General features: G+C 54.5%; 1 pseudogene; it reads right to left on the reverse strand.

The window, feature by feature from the left end:
* Positions 1 to 406: 406 nt before the first annotated feature.
* Positions 407 to 1,461, reverse strand: LOC119305724 (annotated as a pseudogene).
* Positions 1,462 to 8,506: the final 7,045 nt, after the last annotated feature.

An 8,506-nucleotide genomic window follows, 5' to 3' on the forward strand; every position in this document is an offset into this window, starting at 1 on the left:
TGTTCCTTTTCTAGGAACTTCACAAAAAAGGAAAATGAACAAATGCCACGGGCCCTGAGGAAGGTTCCCCCTGCTCCCACCCCCCACCACCACCACTAGGGGCACGTGTTCCGAAGGTAACTTTCCAACGCGTGCACTTTGTCCGTGCGGCCCTCCTCGTGCTTGTCTGGACATGCAACACGTGCATGTGGTCCTCCACAACACGCAGCGCCCCAACAAGGCGCCTTCTCTCGCTCGTGGTCAACTGCGGATGCGTCGGTTTTCAGTCAAAGATATATTCAATTAACATACAATCTCATGCACACTAGTGATCTCAATGTAATCCAAATCTTTGGTACGAAATCAAAGGTACATATTCAATTTTGCCACAAACAATTGCGTTAATTGAAGCCCAAAAATAGTCTTTGTAGCAGCAGTTAGAGATCAGGCTAAAGCATCGACTACGGCGTTGGCGAACCACGGTCGCCTAAGCGCGGTGGTGGCCGACAACCTCTTGTCGATGTTACACGAGAGGAGCCCCTTGAGGACTTCGAAACCTTCTTTGGAGAGGCGGTCCTCTGGGAAATGCTGACGGAGCTTGTTGCGGGAAATGACATGCGGCGGCGTCACCAGCTTCCCGGCGAGCGGCAATGACTCGTAGGCTGGCCAGGTCGTGAATAATGGCACGCCGGGAACACGGAAGATGGCGAGGAGCTGTTGGGCGTCGTCGTCCCCGTCGAAGAGTGGCTTCCCGGAAAGGAGCTCGGCCATGACGCAGCCGAGGGACCACATGTCAACCGTGGCGTTGTAGTCGGTTTTGCCAAGGAGCATCTCCGGCGCCATGTATCGGCGTGTGCCGTGCTGGCCGTACGGCGCAGGTTCTGACATGGACACCGCGAGCCCTAGGTCGCAGATCTTGACGGTGCTGATGCCGTCTGCGCTGACGAGGATGTTCCCCAGCTTGATGTCGCGGTGGATGATGCGGAGCCCGTGTATGTGCTTGGCGGCGCCGAGGAGCTGCTCCATGATGCAGCGCACGTCGGCCTCAGGGAAGGGCCGGCCGCGGCGGTGCTCGTGGAGGACGTCGTGCAGGCTGGGCCCGACGCACTCCATGACGACGGAGAGCTTCCCGGCGCAGCGGTCGAGCAAGAGCGCCCGGAGCTCGACGATGGCGCGGTGGCGGTGGCACGCCGCGAGGAACGCGGCCTCGCGCAGCGTACGGGCGTCGGCGCAGCCGCACGCGATGCCGGCGCCCTCGTGCGCGCAGGGGAGCGGCTTCTTGACGGCGACGGTCCAGCCGTTGGTGAGGTGGCGCGCCTCCACGACGCCGCCATAGGCGCCCACGCCGAGCGCGCGCGTCTCCTGGTAGTCGGTGGAGCGCCAGTAGCGCGCCCTGTTGCAGAAGGTGAACCTCGGGGCGCCGCCGCTGGTGTCCACCTTGAAGTCGGGGTGGTCGCCGGGGAAGACGCGCTTGATCGCCATGGGGAACGGAGGGGAAGGAGGAGGAGGTCGAAAGGGAAACAGGAGAGGATCGCATTGTGGTTGTGGTGGTCGCACGTATATATAGAAGTTGGGATGCTCATTGTCAGCGAGACGAGCTCGAGTGGTCCCTGGACTCGAGGACGAGGTCAACGCGCTGCTCGTGGCTCTGGCTTGGGCAGACTGCGACGGGAGCTTGTACGTACGCGTTGGGATTCCTAGCCGGAGAGGAAGTGGAAACGGGAGGGAAAAAAGGAACTGCCTACGGGTCACTTGCCCGATTTCGGTTTGGGCACCGATAGGCCCAAAAATTTCGGCCATACGCGTCTCAGCCGTTGGATGCGAGCTGCGTAGCCGTTAGATCCGGTCAAAAATAACGTGCTCGCCCCAGCGTCTTCTTCCCCCCGCTCGGGTGCGCGGCGCCGCGTCTCCTGTCTCCTCCGGTGGCCGTCCTCGTTGTCGGTCTCTACCCCTCGTCGGCCTGTCCCCACAGGTGGCCGTCCTCATCGCCGATGTCCACCCTCGCCGGTGGTCCTTGTCGCCGGTCCCCACCCTTGCCGGCAGTTCTCGTCACCACCTCGACCAGTGCAACAGCTGCATCAACAGTTGCAGCTCTCAGCAGCGATGGGTGTAGCTCCGGTCATAGCTCTGCCGCCGCCCCTCGCCATTGATGCTCCTAGCATGGAATTGCGTCGACGACAGCCAGCCAGTCAGTCACCGTCGCTGAGGTGGACGTAGCAAAAAACATCATCAGTCGTAGCAAAAAACATCACGGGTTGTAGCAAAAAAAGACAGCGGATGCAGCAAATCATTGTCGCCATCGTCATGAGGTCACAACTCCGCTTGATGGATGTAGCAAAAAAACTTCGCCGTTAGTACCAAAATCCAACTATGGTTGAACGATTGAAGCTTTTTTCGTGGCCAGTTGAAGCTTTTTGTGATGTCGGTTGAAGTATTTTGCGACACCGGTTCAAGCTTTCATTGTGGCAATGCCCGGTTCCAGCATCTGTTGTCGTTGTTTAAAGCTTTCTTGCCGCATCGTTGTAGCTTCTCAGAACACCGGTTGCAACATCAGGGGTTTGTCCCTCTTGAAGCATTTCGTTGTTGCCCCCCCCCCCCCCGATGGAGGTTGTCACCCATGCCGAGGTCGCCGATGTGGTTGTAACTCGCCACGTAGCTGGTGCCAGCAAAATCCAAGGCCGGTTGCAGCAAAAAAACGGCGCTCTGGGGAAGCGGGGCTGCGAGATGGAGCACATGAGGTGGGGACGACGCGCGGCTGTGAGGGTGGCCACCGTCGGCGAAGGGCGGGGGTGGTGGAACCTGCAAGGCGGCGACGACCCGCGACCATGGGATGGCCTACGGCAGGATGCGTGCACCCGTGGGATGACCTTCGGCAGCATGTGCCCGACGCGCGATTCGGTTGGATCGAGTGCCCCGCATGTCATGGTTCTAAGTCTGAGAGTAGTGTAGGGGGTAGGAATGTAGAGGCAAGATCCTAGCTATGGAGTAGTTGTATACGCAAGGGATTACGAGTTCAGGCCCTTCTCGGAGGAAGTAACAGCCCTACGTCTCGGAGCCCGGAGGCGGTCGACTGGATTATATGTATATGAGTTACAGGGGTGCAAACCCTTTACACTGAGGAGGGGGTGGCTTATATAGAGTTCGCTAGACCCCTCCGGCTCTTAGTTATGTAGGGTTTAAGGTACATTAAGATCTGGCGTTACTGGTAACGCCACAAGTAAAGTGCTATGATGACCATAAAAGCTACTCAATGACTGGCCGTTTGCATGCAGAGTGACTTTAGATCTCCCGGCCGTCGAGTGGTTGGCTTCATGGTCGAGTGGTTGGCTTCATGGTCGAGTGGTTTCGAGTCTGTCGAGTGGAACACTTCTGAGTCGATTGACAGGTGGTTTCTTCTAGAGATATCCTTGGGTAGGGTAGTTTGGACAGGTCCTTGACCCTACCCTAGGTACATAGCTCCATCATTAGCCCCCGAATGGATCGAGGTTTGAGTGGGGAAGGAGTTGAGAACTCTTCCGACCCATTTTTCGTGCTATGAGTGCATCTGGCTCTGGATCCAAGAACTTAGGTAATGACACCAACTTCTTTTTCGGTCGCCTTGATCCATTCTTGGTTTCAGTCGAGTGAATTTCTTTACTTGAAAAGTTCCGAGTGACGGTGTGGAGGAGATCCCCCGTCTGACAAGTTGTTCTGTTGCTCGCGGATTTTGTGGGATTCGAATTTTGGGAAGCGCGCGGGGCGGAGGAGGCTGCAGTAATCGGACGGGATAGGGCGGAGACGCCTCAATCTTCACGCCACCTTTTTCGCCACGTATCGCGTGCGCGACTGTTGCGGGATTTGACATGATCGCCCGGGCCTACAAGTCAGTCACTCGGAAGTAACCTCATATAAGGCGCCGGACGGGTTTTTTTGAACAGCGCGTTCTCATTTCCTCCTCTCTTCTCCAGACTTATCCGCTGCATCCACTTCCGTCTCAGTGCAGCTGTCCCGTGCGTATCTCGTCGGCGACGATGGTGAAAGAGAAGACAGCACCCCTGGAGCAGGCGAAGAAAGCGACGGCGAAGGCGAAGGGAAGGGCGACCAGTCGAGGTGGATCTTCATCAAGGGCCGGCCTGCCGCAGGGATGGATCCAGGGCGACTCGATCCGCTCGACGATTCATCAAGCAGATCTTGACGACCTGGCCGATGGAGGACTGATCCCCCATGTATCGGCGCGGCTCCCGAGGAAGGAGTCTGAGCCGCAGCCTCAGGAGGGTGAGTGCGTTCTCTTGGCCACCCATGTCGACCGTGGGTTTTCTTTGCCGCCTCACCCTTTCTTTTGGGGATTTCTGAATTTCTTTGGGGCGTAACTCCACCACTTCACGCCCAACACCATCGTGTACCTCGCTGCTTTTGTGTCTTTGTGCGAGAATTTCTTGGGTTGCCGGCCTCATTGGGGTCTTTTCAAGCACATCTTCACCTGTCGCTCCCAGACAGTGAAAAAGGCCAATCCGAGTGACGAGAGAACACAAGTGATTCAGATGTGTGGGGGTCTTGGGGTTCAAATGAGAGGAAAAAGCTCTTTTCCAGCCATGATCCTACCCGACTTGGTCCGTGGATGGCAGTCGACCTGGTTCTATTCCAAAGACCAGCCGACGCCAGGGCAGTCGACCAGACTCCCTCCTTTTTCCATGGAACAAGTGAGGAAGCCTTCCTCTTTGAAGGTGATCCCGGAAGAGAAGGCGCAGGTTAAGGTGCTGGTCGAGCGTGTCATCCAGCTTATCCGTGACGGGGTGACCGGCATGGACCTCTTGGAGGTCTTCCTCTAACGACGCATCCAGCCGCTTCAAGCTCGAGACCATCCGATGTGGTTGTATTCTGGCACTGAGGACACCACTCGGATCCACCCGGAGGAGATTGACGATGCCACGCTAGAGAGGTGGTTGGCGAGCATCACAGGGAACAAAGACAACCCCCGAGGAGCCAGGAGGATTCCTCCACTCGACCAATCATACGAAGTGGACAAGGTCCAATTCTGCATCTCTGACTGTGATCCTGCTTTCTTCATTCTGTTTGCTTAAAATCAGTCGACTGACTTTTGTCTGGTTTGTTGTCTTCTAGGCCACGACTAAGATGTACTCGATGCCCAACGAGGCGCAAGAACAGGCCGAGGAGGGAGAGGCGAGCGGAGGTGAAAGTGAGGAGGAGTGGCAATCTGATGGTGAGGGGGAAGAGGATGACGACGGCTCCAGCAAAGAGGAGGAGGAGTAAGTCGATCCTCCTCGCACGGAAAGGCGATCCAAGCTCGCCCACGACCCCGCGAGCGAGTGCGGCAAAGCGATTGCGCCCGTTGAGCAATCGTCAAAGTGCCCTCGGGCGGCTTCTCCGGCGCCGACTGAAAAAGCGCCGAAGCATCCATCAAAGCCGCCGAAGGCCTTTCCCAAGATGGGAATGGCCCTTCCCACCATTTCCGGGTAACAGCAACTTGTGTATTTTCGTTTAGCACGGACGAACTCTTGGTCGACTCATCGATTAACCGACTGGTTCTGAAATCTGCAATGCTGCTACCTCCGAGACCTCCGCCAAGAACGAAGACCAGGAAATGGAAGACGCTGCCACCTCCAACCTTGGTACGCTCTCTGTAGTTTCACTTTTGGTCGATTGGATTTTTGATTTCAACTTTGGATTTTTCATGTAGTTCCTCCTCATGTCATCGATCTCCCTGATGATGACGACGAGGCACCACTGAGGTCGAGGAGGAATAGAAAGGTGCCGGCTGGCAAGACTACTCAGACTGCATCAGTGCATGAGACGTTGGTTCAAGAGGGTGGCAACATCACTCGGAATTCCGTGTCCTTCGTTGTGTCGCTGACGAGTGCCCGGCCTTCGCCGTCGACTACTGACTCGCCCTCCCTTTTCGCCACACACCACGTCCCGGAGGACCAAGCGGGTGCTGCTAAGGAGGCTATACACCAGGCGGGGATCATGATGGAGTAGGTGAAGGCGATCCGGGAAGCCAGCCAAGCGGCCTATGATGCTAGCTCAGCCCTTCAGAGCAACGTCCAGGTTAGTTGGTCACCGCTTGTTTTGTTAGGGTATGCTATCTGAAGACTTTCTTTCCGAAGATCTTTGTATCTGTACACCCACTGGGTGTGTCGATTGAATTTTTGGATTGGTGGGGACACGCTGAGTGCACCCACTGGGTGTAGTCCCCAAGACTATGGTGGACTGCTGGGAGTCGACTGTAGTCTTCGTATTTTAAATTTCTTCACTCTAACTTCTTCACTCGGTCTGGTCGGACCATGTCGAATGGGATCTTGGAACTGGTGGGGGCACGCTGAGTGCACCCACTGGGTGTTGTCCCCGAGACTATGGTGGACTGCTGGCAGTCGACTGTAGTCTGAAGAACCTGTTTTTTTTGTAGATCATGATGAGACCAAGGCTGACTGTTGGTAGTTAGCTATAGAGCTATAGTTTTAGGATCATAACCTCTTTGTCTCTTTTCGGTCAACTGATCGGGCCAAGTCGGTAGAACCAGTGGGGGCACGCTGAGTGCACCCACTGGGTGTAGTCCCCGAGACTACTGTTGAATATTTTGACTCGAATGTAGTCTTATAAATGTTATAGTTTTTCTCTTAGTCACTCAGAAGCAACCTCTCTTTGATGTCTGTCGACTAACTCTTGGCAGAAATCTTGCGAGCTTGTGGCTCGCTATACTGAGTTGGAAAACAAACATATCCAGCTCAACCTTGACTTGAAGCTTGTTCAGGAGAACTTTCAGAAGGCGAAGGACGAAGCAAAAGGTATGATTGGTGAGAACTTGACAACTGTCTTCATCTTTCTGCTCATTCCTGATTCTGATCTCATTGTCATTTTGCAGATAAAATGAAGGAGGCTCTGAAAAAGAAGGGCCATGACCTTGCCGAGGCGCAGAAGGCGGCTTTGGGCAAAACGAAGCTTGCGGAAGAAAAACTGGCTTCAGTCGGTAAATTGAAGAGGAGAACGCCAATCTGAAAGCTGCTCTCGACGCAGCCAACAAGGAAGTCAGCCGTATGAAGAATGATAAGATAGCTCTGAATGACAAGGCTGGTGAACTGGTGGGGAAGAAGAACGATCTGGAGGCTTATCTGGGAGGGCTCGCCAAGAAGTTATTCATCATGCTTGAGGGTAATCTCTCCTACCCGATTGACTTGTAATCATCGACTTATCGTAGAACTGCTGGTTTATCTTTGAATTGTGTTTACAGAATTCTGCCAAAACTTCCAGGAAGAGACCAGTCGAGTGGAGACAGGCTTGGACCCCATTAACTCTCTTGTGAAGGACAAAGCTGCTATGAACGTGCTCCGACTGGAGTCTCGTGTTGCTGGTGTGGTTGACTACCTTGCTCGACTAAAGGTTGCGGCCTCGCGAATCGATCGACACGACACTCTGGCCGATAGAGACGCTTCAAAATGACCTCGAGTCTCTAATGACTCGACTGAATGAAGTTCCAGGTCGAGTGCAAGAATGGAAGAAGTCTTCTGCCAGGTGTGGTGCTGATGTTGCTTTGTCCCTGGTCCGTGTTCACTGCAAGGATGCGCGAGAGGACAAGCTGGCGTCCCTCAAAGTGGCCAATACCAAGAAGCATGACTTCCAATCTTTCATGGAGACCTTCATTGCTACTGCCACTTGGATTGCTGATGGAATCGACCTGGACCAGTTTGTCGCGCCTTCCAGTCCTCCACCCGAGGAGTAAGAAAAACTTCTATGCTTCGCCTTAAATTTGCCTCGGAATGCCGAGTGGTTTTGTAACCGATAAACTTTTACAGGCTTGATGCCTGAGCACTTCTGAATCCGTAGGATGTTATATGAACTTGGCTTATCATTGAATATGCTTGCATTTGCCTTCGAGCAAACTTTGTTCTTCACTTGGAATATACTTTAGTGCTTGTGACGCAGCTCTGAGGTGGAGAATCCAGTCGACCTGCACCTCATCGCTCTTGCAGGTAGGGATGGAGCACAGATTGCAGTCGACCTGCGTCCTTGCGGATCGGGATGGAGCACACGTTGTATTTGTGGCGTAGCTCCGAAGGAGAAGGCAGCAGTCAACCTGCACCTCGTCGTCCTTGCAGAGTGCACATTGTATTTTTGGCATAGCTCCGAAGGAGAAGGCGGCAGTCGACCTGCAGCTCGTCGTCCTTGCGGATCGAAATGGATTTCATACTTAGGCGAGTACTGGAATGCAACTAAGCCACCGAGTGGGAGGATTGCTCACCACTCGGTAGGATTTTTAAATACTTAGGCGAGTACTGGACTGCAGCTAAGCCCCCGAGTGGGAGGTTTGCTCTCCACTCGGTAGGATTTTCAAATACTTAGGCGAGTACTGGACTGCAGCTAAGCCCCCGAGTGGGAGGTTTGCTCTCCACTCGGTAGGATTCTCAAATGCTTAGGCGAGTACTGGACTGCAGCTAAGCCCCCGAGTGGGAGGTTTGCTCTCCACTTGGTAGGATTTTCAAATACTTAGGCGAGTACTGGACTGCAGCTAAGCCCCCGAGTGGGAGGGTTGATC

The sequence above is a fragment of the Triticum dicoccoides genome, chromosome 5B (assembly GCF_002162155.2).
Source record: "Triticum dicoccoides isolate Atlit2015 ecotype Zavitan chromosome 5B, WEW_v2.0, whole genome shotgun sequence".
NCBI lineage: Eukaryota > Viridiplantae > Streptophyta > Magnoliopsida > Poales > Poaceae > Triticum > Triticum dicoccoides.